At 38.7% G+C, this 20,782-nt stretch overlaps 1 protein-coding gene and 2 pseudogenes across 1 annotated transcript in view; 1 reads left to right on the top strand and 2 right to left on the bottom strand.

Moving 5' to 3' along the window:
- The window catches only part of Spn85F (Serpin 85F), a 39,979-nt gene that overhangs the window by 12,328 nt on the left and 6,869 nt on the right, over positions 1–20,782 (top strand). The window lies entirely within an intron of this gene.
- On the bottom strand, positions 5,180–5,516 carry LOC135436198 (large ribosomal subunit protein eL32-like; annotated as a pseudogene).
- On the bottom strand, positions 18,152–18,488 carry LOC135436185 (large ribosomal subunit protein eL32-like; annotated as a pseudogene).

Below are 20,782 nucleotides of genomic sequence, written 5' to 3'. Positions count from 1 at the left end.
TGCTTACAGACTTTGACCAAAATGGACATCTTTGGTCTCTACTTCCTTATCGAAAATTCAAATCTGACTAAGCTTTAAAATACTGAATTCTGTTTTTGTCAATTCCATGCACACATAAAACATCTGCCCTAACATATAAATGATGTTTGGAGAAATTGCTCAAAAAAGATTCCCTTGATGCATATTAATACCCTTGCAGAGGGTATTAAAATTTTGTCTCGAAATGGGTAACACATAGAAGGAGATATCTCAGACCCATAAAGTATATATATTCTTAATCAGTATCAACAGCCGAGTCGACATAGTCATGTCCGTCTGTCCGTTCGTCTGTCTGTCCGTCTGTCTGTCCGCCCGTCTGTCTGTTTCTATGCGGAGTAGTCTCTCAGTCTCATGAAACTTTTTATACGTCCCTCTTCCTGTTGCACGCAGTACATATGTCGGAGCCGGCTGGATCGGACATCTACATCATAAAGCTGTCATAGGAACAATCGGTCGAAAATTAAGTAGTTCTATGGAAAACTTTTTTGTTTTCCAAGATATTTTGGCCAAACTCGGCATTTATAAGTTTCACAATGCTTCCTACATTATTGCAATATCTTGTTTACAGCGGACCACTAAATCATATAGCTGCCATAGAAACGATCGGCCGAAAATGAGGTTCTTGTATTAATATATTTTTTATTTTTCAAGATGTTTTAGCTATACTCGGCATTTCCTATTTTCCCTGTGCTCTTTAGATACGAGCAATGCATTATGAGCATTATGAAAAGGTTAGGTCTTCGGCGTGTTGAAGATAGCACTTCTTTCTCAATTAAAATTATATCTGTAGTCATTATATTTTCTTGGGAATTGGTCACAAATCACAAATTCCTATTTATTAACCTTTTAAGATGGTTTGAATATTGTAATTTTAACACAAATAAAAAGTTGACTAGTTTACAAAGTATATAGGTGTAACTCCAAAGACTAAGTGCAGATCGATTAGTCATTCTAAAATATTGTAATCACAGTGCGCTCCAATAGATCTGTGTTTCGGTGTGGGTAGCTTAAAATATGTAAAATACTATCATGAATGTAAAGCAGTCAAATAAGCGATACTAGCATGGAGCTAGATGCTGCGGATTTTGCTGTCTTTCCAATCATAAATCGAATTAATACGTATCCACTCAAACAGGTATTGCAAATCAGATAAAGCAATGCAGCAAGCCGTCGGATATTTGAAAACTACGCATAACTCATTAGTCATCTGGATGAGTCTATAGTACATCCGTTGTAGTTCCAGTATTTTTTGCTTCTTTCCTTGCCATTGGCATAGTGACAAAATATAGATGCTTCAGGTAATGCTGCAGGTTCAAGAATGTTGGGCATATCTGCCAGTTGAGATTGAACACTAGAAAATATAATCGACCCCATATAGCTCTTTTTATGATTGAATTCACAAAATAGTAAGCCCCGGCTTTTTTGTTGAAAATCCGTATAAGGCATTATTATTATCAATCTGGCTTCTGACTTCAATCAATATGGCTTCTCTGTTGGCGTGATGTAATAGTTCGGCCCGATGCTAAATCCTCCATTTTCAGCAGATCCTCAATCATCCTGATTGTCCTATGTTGCCAGCGTTCGACACTGAACAGGTTCAAATATAGAACTCTTCCTTGTGGGCATGCTTTAACAGCCCTGATAAGGAGTGTGGAATCAAAGACACATTAGACATTAAGAAAGGAGCACAGAGCAAAATCCTTGGCTGTGAATGTTTTAATTATGTTAGTAACTAGATGATGAAGCGCGCCATCAGTCGACTTGCCCTTAATGTAGGTGAATTGCACACGCAGCAAAGGAGCTGGCTTTTCCTTATGGTCCTCAATGAAGATTCATTTCATTTCATTCCTTAGAAGCCCTACTCGATTGGATAATCCTTTGGCCAATACTCCTTGCTACTTTTGGGAACCATACATATTGTAGATAGAATTTTCTTTAAAGAAAATCCTAATTGTTTTCCAGGATAGCTAAAACACTATATAAAATGTAAACTATAATTAAATTATAGAATTGTCCTTAAAAATTCTTATTGTTTGCCATGATATCTAAAATACCATATAAAATGTTAACTCTCATTAACAGGTACAATTTTTTTGAAAAAATCTTAATTGTTTTTCACAAAAACTTAAATCCAAGTAATTGATATTATATTCGCAATTTATTGTAGTCGCTCTGTACCATGTAAATAATATGTAGTATAATGCTAGTAAATATTTGAAAGACTAATTGATGGTTTACGATAAAGACGCCCAAAATGTGGACGTTCTTATTTTGCCTTGTTAGCTGGAGGGCAAACCAATCGTTTTGAAATAGTCAAGTGATAAAAATATACGAAGTAAAAGGCGAGGTTTACTCACACTTTTTTCCAAAATATCCGAATTGAGGTAAGGATAGGGCAAAATTTGTAATGTATGCTCATGAAGGTTATTAGCCATATGAGCAATACTGACAAGGATGTAGAACTCCGTTGCCTCAATAATGGTTATAAATATAAGTATAAGATTCATGTTCTTCCAAACAGCATTTGAATTAATGTGTATCCAGTTAAACCACAAACGTAAGCAAGATAAATCAGGTTAAAAAATAGCGGGTACTTGAAAATGATACATAGTTTGTTAATCATATGAATTAGTCTGTAATACATCCTTTGACCTTCCAGTATTTTCTGTTTTTTCTTTGCCATTGGCATTATACCAAAAGTACTTGCTCGAGGTAAAGTTGCAGTTTTATGAAGGCAAGGCATATTTGCCAAATTAAATTAAAGATTGGGAAAAAAAATCCACACCTCATGATTCGTGAGAGTAAAGCGGTTAAATAAAATATTATGTTTTTGTCTTGGGTAAATATAAGTATGAAAATAATTACTAATCGTTGCACTACAAGACAAAGCTTGAACCAAAAAAGCCGTCGCAGATATTTATTTATTTATTTATTTATTTATTTATTAGTGGTCGACAAAACGAGTGTCTTCCTAATTATTCAATACATTATATTTACAATTATGAAATTTAGATGCTAAAAGCCTAGATAGAGAACACAAATTTCTAATAGCATCACCGACCGATGGAGGTGTTTTATTTGCCAGTCCGGCCAGCTGTGCCCCTTTTCACAGCTAATTTTGTCAGTGACGCTATTAGAGCCTACATCTAAGAAGAAGGGTGTAAGTAGGAAAAAGTTCTCTTAAGTAAAATTAAAAATAATCTTAATTTGCTATATTATTTAAGAATATATCATAAATAGGAGAAAAGAAAGTAAAAAGATTGTTAATAAAGTAAAGAACTGTATGCTATATGGCTGCTGAGATGGTGTGACGGAATAGTTAGAATCGATGCTAAGCCTCTCCATTTTCAGCAGATCCTCAATTAACTTGATTATCCTATGCTGCCAGCGTTGTACACAGAACATACAACTTACAATCGAAGTGAACATAACGAACGGATATGTGACAATCAAGAGAGTCATAGGCTTGTATTGAGTTAGATTCAACGGCGTGTTAATCGCATATGTATATGTCGTCATGGGTGTGATTTCCAAAATAAGCAGACTAAAAAAACGGCTGTAATAAGACAAGATACGCGATTTTATCACTCTGCCCGTGTGGATATCAAAGTAAAATCCAGCGATTCCACAAAATGCTAAGATATATGAGATCCATGCGTAGACGACGTGTTTTCTCGAGGACATTTCAACCACGACTAGAGAACCTTAAGGTGAATTCACTGAAGAGCATCAAGCCAATTAGCAAGGGGCATTTAAAAGAATTAAATAAATAAATAGAAACTGACAGCTCTTGTCATCTAAGGAAATCAAAACAGAACAGGCACTCCGAAGGTTAACTAGCTTGGATCAAGATATACTATTAAAATAACCTTTTGTCATTAAAAAACTAATTTTCGAACGATTTTTCCTATAGATCTACATAATATAGAGGTGTGATCTTGATACTATATAATATGGGGCTCCGATCCGTTCCTATATCAGTCTACGGCTTACAAATTTGACGAATTTACTTCAATCTCATAGCTGTATTTTTTATACCCTTGCAGAGGGTATTATAATTTTGTCTCGAAATGTGAAACGCATAGAAGGAGATATCTCCGACCCGATAAAGTATATATATTCTCGATCAGGATCAACAGCCGAATGTATATAGTCATGTCCTTCTGTCCGTCTCTTTGTCTGTCTGTTTCTCTACGAAGTAGTCTGTCAGTTTTGAAGCTATCGTCATGAAACTTTGCGTACGTCTCTCTTCTTTTAGGTCGAAAAGTAGTTTCTTGTATGAAAAACTGTTTTGTTTAAAACTCGGCATTTATCAGTTTTACTTTGCTCCTCATATACAAACAAAAGCCTATCAACATCGAGACACTATAGCACATAGCAATTTTGTTAAATTTTAAGAGCTAGAGTCACCAAACTTAACATGTAGATTCTAGAATAGTATATATATATCAAGTACCTTTCATTTTGTTGCTATCACCACCTTCCCGCTACTACATCATAGATATAAATAAAAAAAATAAACCAATTTACATTGCCCACCAATATAAGCCACAATTTAAATGCAATTGACTTCTTGAGAATGAACAGATATTCTATAGCACAATAAGATCTTCTGTAGAACATTTCATCCAGATCGGTTAAGAAACACAGAAGTTATTAAGGAAAATGTGCTTTGGTTGGAAGCCAGAGCAAATTGCAAGAGTGTCTGTGTACATGTACACACCCACATTCATGCGCGTATTCTTTGAATACTATTAACAGCATTGCAATTGCGATTGTATTGTTTTCTGTGCTGCTATTTTAATTCGTTTTTTCTCATTAAGTCTCAATTATTGGTGTGACTGATAAGTAGAGGCGGCGGCAAGTAGTACGGTCTGTTGCGAGTTCGAACCCTACTGAGAAAGCTATTTTTTTTTTAAATTTATTTTTGTTACTAATAAAGCAAGCGAACGCGTAACGTGAGCTGTATTTGGTTTTGAAAGAAGAGGGTTCAGGGTATCCTCTAGTCGGGAGTTCCCGACTGGAGCCTCTTACTTGTTTCTACTTAATATAGTTGGGGTTAGAGTCGGTAGCAAGGTCTAAAATGTTGCATTCCGACTACGTAAAAAAAAACTCGTTTAAGCGAATTCCAAACTGAAGCTTATTCATTCTCCCTTTAACGCAGACGACCGTTGGGGTTCGTCAGACGGACGGAGAGCTGCTTGGCGCGTTTCTTCGAGGTGACGCCGTGGGCCAGCTCTCGCACATGGTGTACGAGGAATTTCTTTAAGCCCGTGGGCAGCATGTTGCGGGTGCGCATATTGGAACCGCAACCGATGTTGGGCATCAGATATTGGCCCTTGAAGCGACGACGCATTTTTTGTCAATATCCTTGGTCTTGCGCCATTTGTGCGACAGCTTGGCATATCGATCCAACTGGTGATGTGCTTGGTGCGCTTCTTAACGATCTTGGGACTGTATGCTAGACAAATGGTCATTTTGGTGCGCTAATATGCTAAAAATTGTACGAGGAGGCTCTCTAGCTATAGAAACAACCTACTCGATTTAAGTGTTTATGACTGCTTGTTGTTGGTTGTTATAACTAACATTGACATCGAACCGAATAGGTGTATACTTAATTTATCTATGTGAACTATAACTGAGACGTGGAGTCCAATAGAGTAGATTTTTCCGAATTTTAAAACAAAAAACTTTAGCCGGGCAAGGCCCGGAAATACCAGCTTGTTTATTATGTAAGCTTTCATGTAGTATCATAATCACAATAAAGAAAAGTTTTAGTAGTTTTCAAATGGAATTCATATTGACAAAAAGTCGTAGTCGCTCTGTATCATGTATATAATGTGAAGTACGATGCTAGTTATAAATATGAAAACGAAATGTAGGTTAATGTTTAATACACCAAAGATGTGGATGTTCTTATTTTGCCATATTAGCTGCAGAGCCAGCCAGTCATTCTGAAATAGGTAAATCATCATCAAATAATAACACAAAATTGAAATGATGCACATACACTGCGTTCCAATAGATCCAAACCAAAGTAAGGGTAGCGTAAAATGTGAAATGTACTATTATGAAGATCACCAGCCGTGTTGGCTATGCTGGCCAGGACGTAGAGTTCCAATGCATCGCTGACGCTTAAAAATATTATAAGCCAATCAGTTTTTGGGGTGAACGATTTCAAGGGTTTTCCAAACATTAGTCGAAAAAGTGTATATCCATTCAAACATAAGTTGCAAATTAGTTGGAGCAAACAACAAGCCAGCGGATATTTGAAAATAACGCACAGCTCGTTTATCATGTGGATTAGTCTATAGTACATCCGCTGTAACTCCAGTAATTTTGTTTGTTTCCTTGACATTGGCATAGGTCGAAAAAGTAAATTCTCTAAGTAAAGCTGAAGTTTCATGAATGTAAAACTTATTTGCCAGATGAAGTTAAAAAGCAGGAAATATAATCCACCTCTCAAAGCTCTAGCTACGAGAACGCTATAATAAAAAAAAACTCCATTCTGTCCGATAAGCATCCGTATAAAAAATACGATAACTTGTGGCATAAGTAGCAATAATCTTATCCAGAAACGCCGTCGTAGATATGTCTGCTGAGAGGGTGTGACGGAGTAGTTAGGTTCGATGGTTTGCTCCTCCATTTTCAGCAGATCCTCCATCAACTTGAATATCCTGTTTTGCCAGCGTTGTACACAGAAAATACAGCTCAATACCGTAATCAACGAGCTAGTGGGATAAGCAACTATTAAGACGGATGTAAGCTTGGATTGAGTAAGAAACGTCGGGGCTTTAGTCCAATATATATTGATCATCGTTGGGAAACTGCTCAAAATAAATATACTAAGTAGTCTACTATAATAACACAGTACACGTGACTTTATCAATTTGCCCGTGCGGATGTTAAAGTAGAATCCTGTGATTCCACAAAATGCTAAGAGATATGTTATCCACGCGTAGACCAAGTGCTTTCCCGAGGACATTTTGTCCACGACTAGTTAGGCTCTAAGTGAATGCATTACAGTGCATTTCATCAATTAGGAAAGCGCCATTAACTGACTTGTTAAAAGCATATGACACGTGGACAATCTTATCTCAATCTGACTGACACTGGCTAATAATATTAAAATGTCTTAAGCATTTCTCAATCCATTTTCTACCCCCATCCATATCTATTGTATAAACAAATGCAGAATGCAGTTTTATCTATCAGAATATATTCTGTGTTTGAACAAATCCTTATCCTTAAATCTGGTTTATTAAAATAAACTCAAATTGAAGTATTGGTGGTTACAAATTAAATCAAAGTATTTTATATTAAATTTCCAAATAGTGGTAGTCACTCTGCACCATGTATATAATATGAAGTAAGGCGCTTGTTAGAATCAGAAATATCAAACGAAGGTTGACGTTTATTACGCCAAAGATGTTGATGTTCTTTGCTTGCCATGTTAACTGCAGGGTGAACCAGTCATTCTATAAGAAGTAAGTCGTCAAAAATATGAAACAATTAGAAATGATGAACATACATTACGATCCAATAAATCCGAATCTGGGCAAGGGAAGCGTAAAGTATAAAATGTACTATTATGAAGATCACCCGCCTTGTTAGCTATGCTGGCAAAGACGTAGAGTTCTAGAGCATCAGCGATGAATACAAATATTATAAGCCATTCAGTGTTAGAGCTAAATATTGAAAAGGGCTTTCCAAATAGCAGTCGAAACACTGAATATCCATTCATACAGGCATTGCAAACAAGTTGGAACAAGCCACAAGCCAGCGGATATTTGAAAATTATGCACAACTCGTTTACCATGCGAATGAGCTTATAGTAAATCCGTTGTACTTCTAAAATTTCTTTTACTTTCCTTGACATTGGCATTGGATCACAAAACAAATGCTCCAGGTATGGCTGCAGTTTCAAGAATATATAGCATATCTGCCAGACTATATTAAATATCAGGAAATATAATCCATCCCTAAAAGCTCTAGCCACAAAGAATCCAAAATAAACAAAATAACTAATTTTTCCCATTATCAACGTTATAAGAAATACAACAGCTACTGGTATTAGTACAAGTAACCTGATCCTGAACAGCCGTTTGAGACGTGACTTCTCTGATGGTGTGATGCAATAGTTGGATTCGGTTGTCAGCTCCTCAATTTTCAGCAGATCTTCAATCATCTTGAATATCCCATGTTGCCAGCGTTGTATACAGTAAATACTGCTCAATAATGTCAATAACGACAAAGCGGGATATGCAATTGTTAAGAGATGCATTAGTTTGGATTGAGTAACGAACGGCGGTATTTTCAACAAATAAAAATATATCACCGCTGGAAAAGTGACCAATATAAGAAGGGATAATATTCTGCTATAGTAGCTCAAGACACGCGACTTAATCACTTTGCCCGTGTGGTTATCAAAGTAAAATCTAGCGATTCCACAAAATGCTAAGATATATGTTATCCATGCGTAAACGACGTGTTTTCTCGAGGACATTTTAACCACGACTAGAGAACCTTAAGGTGAATTCACTGAAGTGCATCACGTCAATTAGTAAGGGGCATTTAAAAGAATTATATAAATAAATAGAAACTGACAGCTCTTGTCATCTAAGGAAATCAACACAGAACAGGCACTCCGATTGTTGACTACTCTTGCTCGTAATTGTTGAATTGGGTCAAGATATACTATTAAAAGTTACCTTTGCCATACAAAAACAGCAGCACAGAAAACAATACAATCGCAATTGCAATGCTGTTGACAGAATTCAAAGAAGACGCGCATGAATGTGTGTGTGTACATGTATACAGAAATTCTTGCAATTTGATCTAGCTGCCGAAAGTAAGAGGCCAGCCAAAACACATATTCTTTAATTACTTTTGTGTTTCTTAACCGATCTTATTGAATTTGTCTACAGTACATCTCATTGTGCTATTAAATATTTGTTTATTCTCAAAAAGCCAATTGCATTATAATTGTGGCTTATATAAGTGGGCAATATAAATTGATTTATTTATTTGATTTATATCTATGAGGGAGTAGCGGGGAGGTGGTGATAGCTATAAAATGAAACTAAACTATTCTAGAAGCTACATGTCAAGTTTGATGACTATAGCCCTTATAATTTACCCAATTGGCTCAAAAAACAGGATTTTGATATCGATTTTTATCAATTACTTAAAAACGGAGTAAGCTATCGATTATCTAAAACAAAAAAACCTACAAACCATATTTCAAAACTCTAGCTCTTATAGGTTCTGAAATCCTACGTTCATACATACAAACAGACGGACGGACAGACGGATGGACATGGCTAGATCGACTCGGCTGTTGATTTTACCATTTTACCCATTTTCAATGGGTTCAGGGTATAAAGAGAAAAGTTTTAGTAGTTTTCAAATGGAATTCATATTGACAAAAAGTCGTAGTCGCTCTGTATCTCTATATATAAAACTGTTTGTCCTGACTGACTGACTGACTGACTGACTGACTGACTGACTGACTGACTGACTGACTGACTGACTGATTGGTGATCAACGCACAGCCCAAACCGTAAGAGCTAGGAAGCTGAAATTTTCACTGTAGCTACCTTATGTGATGTAGGTGCACGTTAAGACGGGGTTTCGGGAAATTCCACCCGCAAGTGTGGAAAAATCGCGAAAAACGTTTGTATGTAACTTTTTTGTTTACCATCGGATTGGCCTCAAACTTATTTTCAAAGATCTTTGTTCAAATTCATTTGAGGGGTGTTTCACACTTTTAGGAAAATCCATTCCTCCTTGGTGGAAATGGAGGTCAAAGATTAGGTGGGTGACGTTTCGCGCTCAAATTCATTTCCAGTGATCTATATGAAAAATCATTTGAGACGAGTTTCTCACTTTTCGCAGAATTCAAACTTCTTCGGGGGGAATGCGAGTTAAAGATTTTTTGGGCGAAGTTTTAAGTTGTGTCCGATTTGCTTCAAACTTATTTTCAAAGCTCTACATAAGAACTTAATAAATACGTATTTCAGCGATTTGGGAAATTCCACCCGCAACAGTGGTAAATTGGCGGAAAACGGTTGTATGAAAGTTTTTTGTTTACCATCCGATCGGCCCCAAATTCATATTTAAAGATCTATTTTTAAATTCATTAAAGGGGTGTTTCACACTTTTTGAAAAATGCATTCCTCCTTGGTGGAAATAGAGGTCAAAGATTTGGTGGGTGACGTTTCCCACTCAAATTCATTTCCAGTGATCTATATGAAAAATCATTTGAGACGAGTTTCTCACTTTTCGCAGAATTCAAACTTCTTCGGGGGGAATGCGAGTTAAAGATTTTTTGGGTGAAGTTTTAAGTTGTGTCCGATTTGCTTCAAACTTATTTTCAAAGCTCTACATAAGAACTTAATAAATACGTATTTCAGCGATTTGGGAAATTCCACCCGCAACAGTGGTAAATTGGCGGAAAACGGTTGTATGAAAGTTTTTTGTTTACCATCCGATCGGCCCCAAACTTATTTTCAAAGATCTTTGTTCAAATTCATTTAAGGGGTGTTTCACACTTTTCGAAAAATCCGGTCCTCCTTGGTGCAAATGGGGGTCGAAGATTTGGTGGATGACGTTTTGTGTTCAAATTTATTTCCAAAGATCTATACGAAAAATCATTTGAGACGGGTTTCACACTTTTCGCAAAATCTAAACTCCTTCGGTGGAAAATGCATTTCAAAGATTTTTTGGTGAGTTTTAAGAGTTTTCCGATTTGCATAAAAGTTGTTTGATTCCCGTCCGATCAGTTTTAAAATCATTTTCAAAGCTTTTTTGATTTTATAACATACGTGCCACGGGCAAGGCCGGGTTATACCCGCTAGTCATGTATATAATGTGAAGTAAGATGCTAGTTATAAATATGAAAACGAAATGTAGATTAATGTTTAATACACCAAAGATGTGGATGTTCTTATTTTGCCATATTAGCTGCAGAGCCAGCCAGTCATTCTGAAATAGGTAAATCATCATCAAATAATAAAACAAAATTGAAATGATGCACATACACTGCGTTCCAATAGATCCAAACCAAAGTAAGGGTAGCGTAAAATGTGAAATGTACTATTATGAAGATCACCAGCCGTGTTGGCTATGCTGGCCAGGACGTAGAGTTCCAATGCATCGCTGACGCTTAAAAATATTATAAGCCAATCAGTTTTTGGGGTGAACGATTTCAAGGGCTTTCCAAGCATTAGTCGAAAAAGTGTATATCCATTCAAACATAAGTTGCAAATTAGTTGGAGCAAACAACAAGCCAGCGGATATTTGAAAATAACGCACAACTCGTTTATCATGTGGATTAGTCTATAGTACATCCGCTGTAACTCCAGTAATTTTCTTTGTTTCCTTGACATTGGCATAGGTCGAAAGGTCTCTAAGTAAAGCTGACGTTTCATGAATGTAAAACTTATTTGCCAGATGAGGTTAAAAAGCAGGAAATATAATCCACCTCTCAAAGCTCTAGTTCCGAGAACGCTATAATAAGCTGTCCGATAAGCATCCGTATAAAAAATACGATAACTTGTGGCACAATTAACAATGATCTAAACCAGAAGAGCCGGCGAAGATATGGCTGCTGAGAGGGTGTGACGGAGTAGTTAGGTTCGATGGTAAGCTCCTCCATTTTCAGCAGATCCTCCATCAACTTGAATATCCTGTGTTGCCAGCGTTGTACACAGAAAATACAGCTCAATACCGTAATCAATGAGCTAGTGGGATAAGCAACTATTAAGACGGATGTAAGCTTGGATTGAGTAAGAAACGTCGGGGCTTTAGTCCAATATATATTGATCATCGTTGGGAAACTGCTCTAAATAAATAAACTAAGTAGTCTACTATAATAGCACAGTATACGTGACTTTATCAATTTCCCCGTGTGGATATCAAAGTAAAATACAGTGATTCCACAAAATGCGAAGAGATATGCTATCCACGCGTAGACAAAGTGCTTTCCCCTGGACATTTTGACCACGACTAGCAAGCCTGTAGATGAATGCAGTGCATTTAATCAATTAGCAAAGCGCCTTCAACTGACCTGTGAAAGGTATATGACACGAGGGAAATCTTATCTCAATCTAACTGACATTTGCTGTCTAATACTAAATTGACTCAAGCATTTCTCAGTCTTTTTTCTTCGCCCATCTCAAACACATAAACACAGAGGTTATGAAAGAAAACGTGGACACGAGTTTGGGGGAGCAAGCGCGAATTGCAAGAATTTCTGTATACATATACACACACACATTCATGCGCGACTTCTATGAATTCTATCAACAGCATTGCAATTGCGATTGTATTGTTTTCTGTGCTGCTATTTTAATCCGTTTTTTTCTCAATAAGACTCAATTATTGGTGTTGATGTTGAGGCGAGGCGGTGGCAAGTGGTGTGGTCTGCTGCGAGTTCGAACCCTATCGTATCGTTCTTTTCTTTTATTTTTTATTTATTACTGCTAAAGCAAAAGAGCGCGTAGCGCGATCTGCATTTGGTGTTGGTGGAAGAGGGTTCAGGATATCCCCTAGTCGGAAACTCCCGTCTAGAGCCTCTTGCTTGTTATAATTATATTTTTCTTCTTCTTTTTGTGTTTAAGGTGAACGGCCATTCTCGCGGAAGAAAATTAAAAATCAAAATTCGAGTGCGCGCCCAAAAGGCCAAACGCGGCTCCGAGCTGATGTCTGCAATACGTACTTCAGTTTCAGCTTCTTGCCCTTAAATGGATGCCCAAGATCCCGGCAGTAGCCCAAATGCTGGTGCATAGGGCAAATAAAGACATTGACGTCCTAGATAACATCCAACCCTCTAGTGCGGCCTCCGCCGTGGCTCGGCTGATTTAACCACGGGCGGAAAAAACGAGAAGCGCAAAGTCTTAGACAGTAGGTCCCCACCTGCTGCGCGGCGAAAACAGAAGTTCGTAAACATGCTTCCAATAGATATGCCCTCGTGGCACCACTCGATAGCGATGAAAACATGGAGGTTTACGAATCAGAGGCCGAGCAGGTAAACTCAGCACAAGAAGGCAACTTGCCTGCCTCAGCGACCCCGCAGGTGACGGGCGGCAGCCACCCCAACGCTGTCGCCCATACCAACAACAATACCCCCACTGGAGGAAAGAAGCCGCCCACCATCGTCCTAAATAGCATCGACGACATCAACGATGTGTGGCTCGTACTATCCGAAGTAGTGGACCTGGATAGCCTGACCATCAAATCCAACCAGGGTAGGACTATGCGTCTCCTAGCCAATGATGTGCCCACATACAAGACCATCGTACAGAAACTGGAAGAACAAAAAATGGAGGTCTACTCATACCCGCTGCAGGAGGAGAAGCCCTACCGCACAGTAATCAAAAGCCTCCACCACTCCACACTCAACCGAGAGCTCATCGACGACCTGTGGAGTCAGAGTCATACTGTTCTCCACGTACACAATCCGAGCAGCAAAGTCACAAAAGAGCCCATGAATATTCACTTCATTACCTTGCAGCCAGCGGCCAACAACAAGGAGGTTTTTACCATCAGGAAGCTGTGCAAGCAGGTGGTGAAAGTGGAGAAGAAGCCAGGATGAGGTGCAATGCCATAGATGTCAGGACTAGGACCAGCGGCCCTACTTTCCCCAGAATCTTCGAGGCGTACCCTGTTAACTAGACTCAAAATCGCTCAGCTAGTGGCGTCTGCGCCGACCTCGTCCGGAGTAAGTTGGTTCACTTCCCGCAATGGAGCATTGCTAATCGTGTTTACCAATATTCGACTGTGAAAGAATCCACTGATGGCTTCAACGTCATACTCAACTCGACTGAGAGCAGATATCCGGTGGGAGGCGACTGGAATGCACATCACTGGCTGTGGGGCGAAAATAGCAGCAATCCGTGTGGCCTTCAACTCGCTAGCAGCCTAGCGCATCGTCAAGCGAAGGTACTGGCCACAGGTTCTCCCACAAGATACCCGTACGGCAGCGGAGGCACTCCGTCTTGCGTAGACTTCGCCACATACCAGGGGATCCCTGACCAACTCCTCTCAATCACTGATGATTGGGACCTCCCGAGCGACCACCAGGCCCTGATAATTACCCTAGAGAGCAGGGCCAGGGTGGTCAGTGCATTACCGAGGCTGATCAACGGGCGCACTGATCTCGGTATCTTCCAGAGACAGATGAGTGAATGTATTCACCTCAACACCGAAATCTGCACTGGACTTAATGTAGAGGACGCTATTGAGCTGCTTAACGCAAAGATTCGCGCAGCAGCATCCGAAGCCACTCCCCCACCAGTGGCCAGGCGGCTGGATAGTGCTGGCAACGGACTGCCCGCAGCCAACCTGCTCAGGATCAAGAGGCGGTGGAGACGCAGCTTCCAGACGCCTCAGCATCCTTGGGGTAAGGTGGAGTGGCGAAGAGCGGAGCGGCAACTCAAGGAGGACCTTCGCAGACTCAAAGACGCATCCTTCTCCAGAAGGTTGGAGACCATGGACTATACCCATGACTCAGGATACTCGCTCTGGCCAGTAAACAATAACCTGAAGCGCCAACCCTGGAGAGCTGTTCGCCTTCTTCGCCACAATGGAAAATACTGCCTTACAGACGAAGGAAGAGGAAGAGCTCGATGAGACTTCCCGGGCGTTGGAGACTCCGCTTTAGATGTCACCACAGGTGGTTAACGTCGTCAAAGTCCTTCCCAGGGCTAAAGCACCAGGCCATGATGGAATATGCCACACCACTCTAAAGGCCCTACCAATACGCGCGTTCCTTTTTATAGCGTTGATTCTCACTTGCTTGAGAGCTGGGCACGCAGGTGGAACATCAAGCTCAATCCCTCGAAGTGCCAGGCGGTCAACAACACACTGAGGTGTGGCAAGGCTCCAGCAGTTCTTGCAGAAGCGTCAAGTACCTTGGAATTGTACTGGAGAGGCATAGCTTTCGGGCGCACATCGACGGCCTTCTCAAGCAGTGCTGCCTTAAGATGGCCAAGGCCAACTGGCTGCTAAGCCCCGACAGCCCATTGCCACTTCGCTGAAAACGGGCAGTTTACAACGTCGTGGTGGCGCCAACTTGGAGGTACGGTATTCAGGTTTGGGGCATTGCGACTCAGAAAAATCGAAAATCAGACACTCCAAAATTTGGCCATGCGCCGAATGACTGGAGCTGACTGGTATGTCAGAAATTCTACCTTGCACAGAGACCTCTAAATAGCGACCATATACAGCCAAGACGGAGCATTCGCCAACCGGTACCGCAAACGTAGCAAGAGACCTAACTGGGAGGTGTGTAGTCAGGAAGCTCGTTCAAGGACCTCCTCCAACCACGACATAGGAGACACCCCAGAGTGTTCCGGCTACCTACGTGACGATGCAGCCGTATTCAAAAAAGCCGCATTTGAAGTTTGTTCACGATAAAGCCTGAGGTCCCAACCAGACTTGGCGAAACATCACCTAAGCCAACTGTGTTGTAATAAAAATGTATGATAATTTGATCCAATACAATAAACATCAATAAAAAATATATTATATATATTTATCATTAAATATTAATATCCTTAAATCTGGTCTATTAAAATAATACTAAATTAGAATAATTGTGGTTACAAAGTAGTATTAGAATTATGTGTATTTCCATAAAATTCAATCTCAAGTATTTCATATTATATTTCCAAATAGTGATAGTCGCTCTGTACCATGTATATAATATGAAGCAAGGTGCTAGTAAAAATTTGAAAGACTAATTGATGGTTTATGATAAATACGCCCAAAATATCGATGTTCTTATTTTGCCGTGTTAGCTGGAGGGCAAACCAATCATTCTAAAAGAGTCAAGTGATAAAAAATATAAGACGTCAAAGGCGAGGTTTACTCACACTTTTTTCCAAAAGATCTGAATTGAGGTAAGGATAGCGCAAAATATTAAATGTATGCTCATGAAGGTTATTAGCCATATGAGCAATATTGACCAAGATGTAGAATTCCATTGCCTCAATAATGGTTATAAAAATAAGCAGAAGTTTCATGGTACGATGCCATGTGTTTAACTTTTTTCCAAAAAGCATTTGAATTAATGTGTATCCACTTAAACCATAAACATAAACAAGATAGATCAGGTAAAAAAATAGCGGGTACTTGAAAATTGTACATAGTTCGTTAGTCACACGGATGAGTCTGTAATACATTCGCTGACCTTCCTGTATTTTCTGTATTTTCTTTGCCATTGGCATTTTATCAAAAAGTAGTTGCTCGAGGTAGAGTTGCACTCTTAAGAATGTAAAGCAAATTTGCCAAATTAAATTAAAGATTAGGAAAAAAAATCCGCACCTCATGATTCGTGAGAGTAAAGCGGTTAAATAAAATATTATGTCTTTGTCTTGGATAAATAAAAGTACGAATAATATTACTAATCGTTGTATTACAAGACATAGTTTGATCCAGAAAAGTCGTCGCAGATATGGCTGCTGAGATGGTGTGAGGGAAAAGTTAGGTTTGATGCTAAGCTCCTCCATTTCCACCAGATCCTCAATTAACTTGATTATCCTATGCTGCCAGCACTGTACACAGAATATACAACTTACGATCGAAGCCAACATAGCGAAGGGATATGTGGCAATCAAGAGATTCATAGGCTTGTATTGAGTTTGATTCAACGGCGTGTTAATCGCATATGTATATATCATCACGGGTGTGATGCCCAAAACAAGCAGACTAAAAAGACGGCTGTAATAAGACAAGACACGCGATTTTTTCACTCTGCCCGTGTGGACATCAAAGTAAAAACCAGCGATTCCACAAAATGCTAAGATATATGTTATCCATGCGTAGACGACGTGTTTTCTCGAGGACATTTCAACCACGACTAGAGAACCTTAAGGTGAATTCACTGAAGTGCATCAAGCCAATTAGCAAGGGGCATTTAAAAGAATTAAATAAATAAATAGAAACTGACAGCTCTTGTCATCTAAGGAAATCAAAACAGAACAGGCCCTCTGAAGGTTAACTAGCTTGGATCAAGATATACTATTAAAATAACCTTTTCCATACAAAAACTAATTTTCGAACGATTTTTCCTATAGATCTACATAATATAGAGGTGTGATCTTGATACTATATAATATGGGGCTCCGATCCGTTCCTATATCAGTCTACGGCTTACAAATTTTACAAATTTACTTCAATCTCATAGCCGTACTTTTTATACCCTTGCAGAGGGTATTATAATTTTGTTTCGAAATGTGAAACGCGTCTCCGACCCGATAAAGTATATATATTCTCGATCAGGATCAACAGCCGAATGGATTTAGCCATTTTAAAGCTATCGTCATGAAACTTTTCGTACGTCTCTCTTCTTCTAGGTCGAAAAGTTGTTTCTTGTATGAAAAACTGTTTTGTTTATCAAGATATATCGACTAAACTCGGCATTTATTAGTTTTCCTTTGCTCCTCATATACAAACAAAAGCCTATCAACATCGAAACACTATATCACATATTGTTAAATTAAAGGAGCTAGAGTAACCAAACTTAACATGTAGCTTCTAGAATATTTAATTTAAATGCAATTGACTTCTTGACAATGAACAGACATTCTATTGCACAATAAGATCTACTGTAGAACATTTCATCCAGATCGGTTAAGAAACACAGAAGTTATTAAAGAAATCGTGCTTTGGTTGGAAGCCAGCGAAAATTGCAAAGTATTCGCGTATTCTTTGAATTCTATCAACAGCATTGCAATTGCGATTTTATTGTTTTCTGTGCTGCTATTTTAATCGGTTTTTTTCTCATTAAGTCTCAATTATTGGTGTGACTGATAAGTAGAGGCGGCGGCAAGTAGTAAAGTCTGTTGCGAGTTCGAACCCTACTGAGGAAGCTAGTTTTTTGTTAAATTTATTTTTGTTACTAATAAAGCAAACGAACGCGTAACGTGAGCTGTATTTGGTTTTGGAAGAAGAGGGTTCAGGGTATCCCCTAGTCGGGACTTCCCGACTGGAGCCTCTTACTTGTTTCTACTTAATATAGTTGGGGTTAGAGTGGGTAGCAAGGTCTAAACTGTTGTATTCCGACTACGTTAAAAAAAACTCGTTTAAGCGAAGTCCAAACTGAAGCTTATTCATTCTCCCTTTAACGCAGACGACCGTTGGGGTTCGTCAGACGGACGGAGAGCTGCTCGGCGCGTTTCTTCGAGGTGACGCCGTGGGCCAGCTCTCGCACATGGTGTACGAGGAATTTCTTTAAGCCCGTGGGCAGCATGTTGCGGGTGCGCTTATTGGAACCGCAACCGATGTTGGGCATCAGATATTGGCCCTTGAAGCGACGACGCATTTTTTGTCAATATCCTTGGTCTTGCGCCATTTGTGCGACAGCTTGGCATATCGATCCAACTGGTGATGTGCTTGGTGCGCTTCTTAACGATCTTGGGACTGTATGCTAGACAAATGGTCATTTTGGTGCGCTAATATGCTAAAAATTGTACGAGGAGGCTCTCTAGCTATAGAAACAACCTACTCGATTTAAGTGTTTATGACTGCTTGTTGTTGGTTGTTATAACTAACATTGACATCGAACCGAATAGGTGTATACTTAATTTATCTATGTGAACTATAACTGAGACGTGGAGTCCAATAGAGTAGATTTTTCCGAATTTTAAAACAAAAAACTTTAGCCGGGCAAGGCCCGGAAATACCAGCTTGTTTATTATGTAAGCTTTCATGTAGTATCATAAACACAATAAAGAAAAGTTTTAGTAGTTTTCAAATGGAATTCATATTGACAAAAAGTCGTAGTCGCTCTGTATCATGTATATAATGTGAAGTAAGATGCTAGTTATAAATATGAAAACGAAATGTAGATTAATGTTTAATACACCAAAGATGTGGATGTTCTTATTTTGCCATATTAGCTGCAGAACCAGCCAGTCATTCTGAAATAGGTAAATCATCATAAAATAATAACACAAAATTGAAATGATGCACATACACTGCGTTCCAATAGATCCAAACCAAAGTAAGGGTAGCGTAAAATGTGAAATGTACTATTATGAAGATCACCAGCCGTGTTGGCTATGCTGGCCAGGACGTAGAGTTCCAATGCATCGCTGACGCTTAAAAATATTATAAGCCAATCAGTTTTTGGGGTGAACGATTTCAAGGGCTTTCCAAACATTAGTCGAAAAAGTGTATATCCATTCAAACATAAGTTGCAAATTAGTTGGAGCAAACAACAAGCCAGCGGATATTTGAAAATAACGCACAACTCGTTTATCATGTGGATTAGTCTATAGTACATCCGCTGTAACTCCAGTAATTTTGTTTGCTTCCTTGACATTGGCATAGGTCGAAAAAGTAAATTCTCTAAGTAAAACTGAAGTTTCATGAATGTAAAACTTATTTGCCAGATGAAGTTAAAAAGCAGGAAATATAATCCACCTCTCAAAGCTCTAGCTACGAGAACGCTATAATAAAAAAAAACTCCATTCTGTCCGATAAGCATCCGTATAAAAAATACGATAACTTGTGGCATAAGTAGCAATAATCTTATCCAGAAACGCCGTCGTAGATATGTCTGCTGAGAGGGTGTGACGGAGTAGTTAGGTTCGATGGTTTGCTCCTCCATTTTCAGCAGATCCTCCATCAACTTGAATATCCTGTTTTGCCAGCGTTGTACACAGAAAATACAGCTCAATACCGTAATCAACGAGCTAGTGGGATAAGCAACTATTAAGACGGATGTAAGCTTGGATTGAGTAAGAAACGTCGGGGCTTTAGTCCAATATATATTGATCATCGTTGGGAAACTGCTCAAAATAAATATACTAAGTAGTCTACTATAATAACACAGTACACGTGACTTTATCAATTTGCCCGTGCGAATGTCAAAGTAGAATCCAGTGATTCCACAAAATGCTAACATATATGTTATCCACGCGTAGACCAAGTGCTTTCCCGAGGACATTTTGTCCACGACTAGTTAGGCTCTAAGTGAATGCATTACAGTGCATTTCATCAATTAGGAAAGCGCCATTAACTGACTTGTTAAAAGCATATGACACGTGGACAATCTTATCTCAATCTGACTGACACTGGCTAATAATATTAAAATGTCTTAAGCATTTCTCAATCCATTTTCTACCCCCATCCATATCTATTGTATAAACAAATGCAGAATGCAGTTTTATCTATCAGAATATATTCTGTGTTTGAACAAATCCTTATCCTTAAATCTGGTTTATTAAAATAAACTCAAATTGAAGTATTTGTGGTTACAAATTAAATCAAAGTATTTTATATTAAATTTCCAAATAATAGTAGTCACTCTGCACCATGTATATAATATGAAGAAGGGCGCTTGTTAGAACCAGAAATATCAAACGAAGATTGACGTTTATTACGCCAAAGATGTTGATGTTCTTTATTTGCCATGTTAACTGCAGGGCGAACCAGTCAATCTATAAGAAGCAAGTCGTCTTAAATATGGCAAAAATAGAAAGGTTGAACATACATTACGATCCAATAAATCCGAATTTAGGCAAGGAAAACGTGGAGTATAAAATGTACTACTATGAAGATCACTTGTCTTGTTGGCTATGCTGGCAAAGACGTAGAATTCTAGAGCATCAGCGATGAATACAAATATTATAAGCCATTCCGTTGTAGAGCTAAATATTGAGAAGGGCTTTCCAAATAGCAGTCGAAACACTGAATATCCATTCATACAGGTATTGCAAACCAGTTGGAACAA

The sequence above is a fragment of the Drosophila montana genome, unplaced genomic scaffold, assembly GCF_035044405.1.
Source record: "Drosophila montana isolate Dmon_TW-CO22-7 unplaced genomic scaffold, ASM3504440v1 contig_3733_1, whole genome shotgun sequence".
Lineage (NCBI taxonomy): Eukaryota > Metazoa > Arthropoda > Insecta > Diptera > Drosophilidae > Drosophila > Drosophila montana.
The sequence above is the reverse complement of the archived record's forward strand: the minus strand, read 5'-3'. Positions and strand labels throughout refer to the sequence as shown.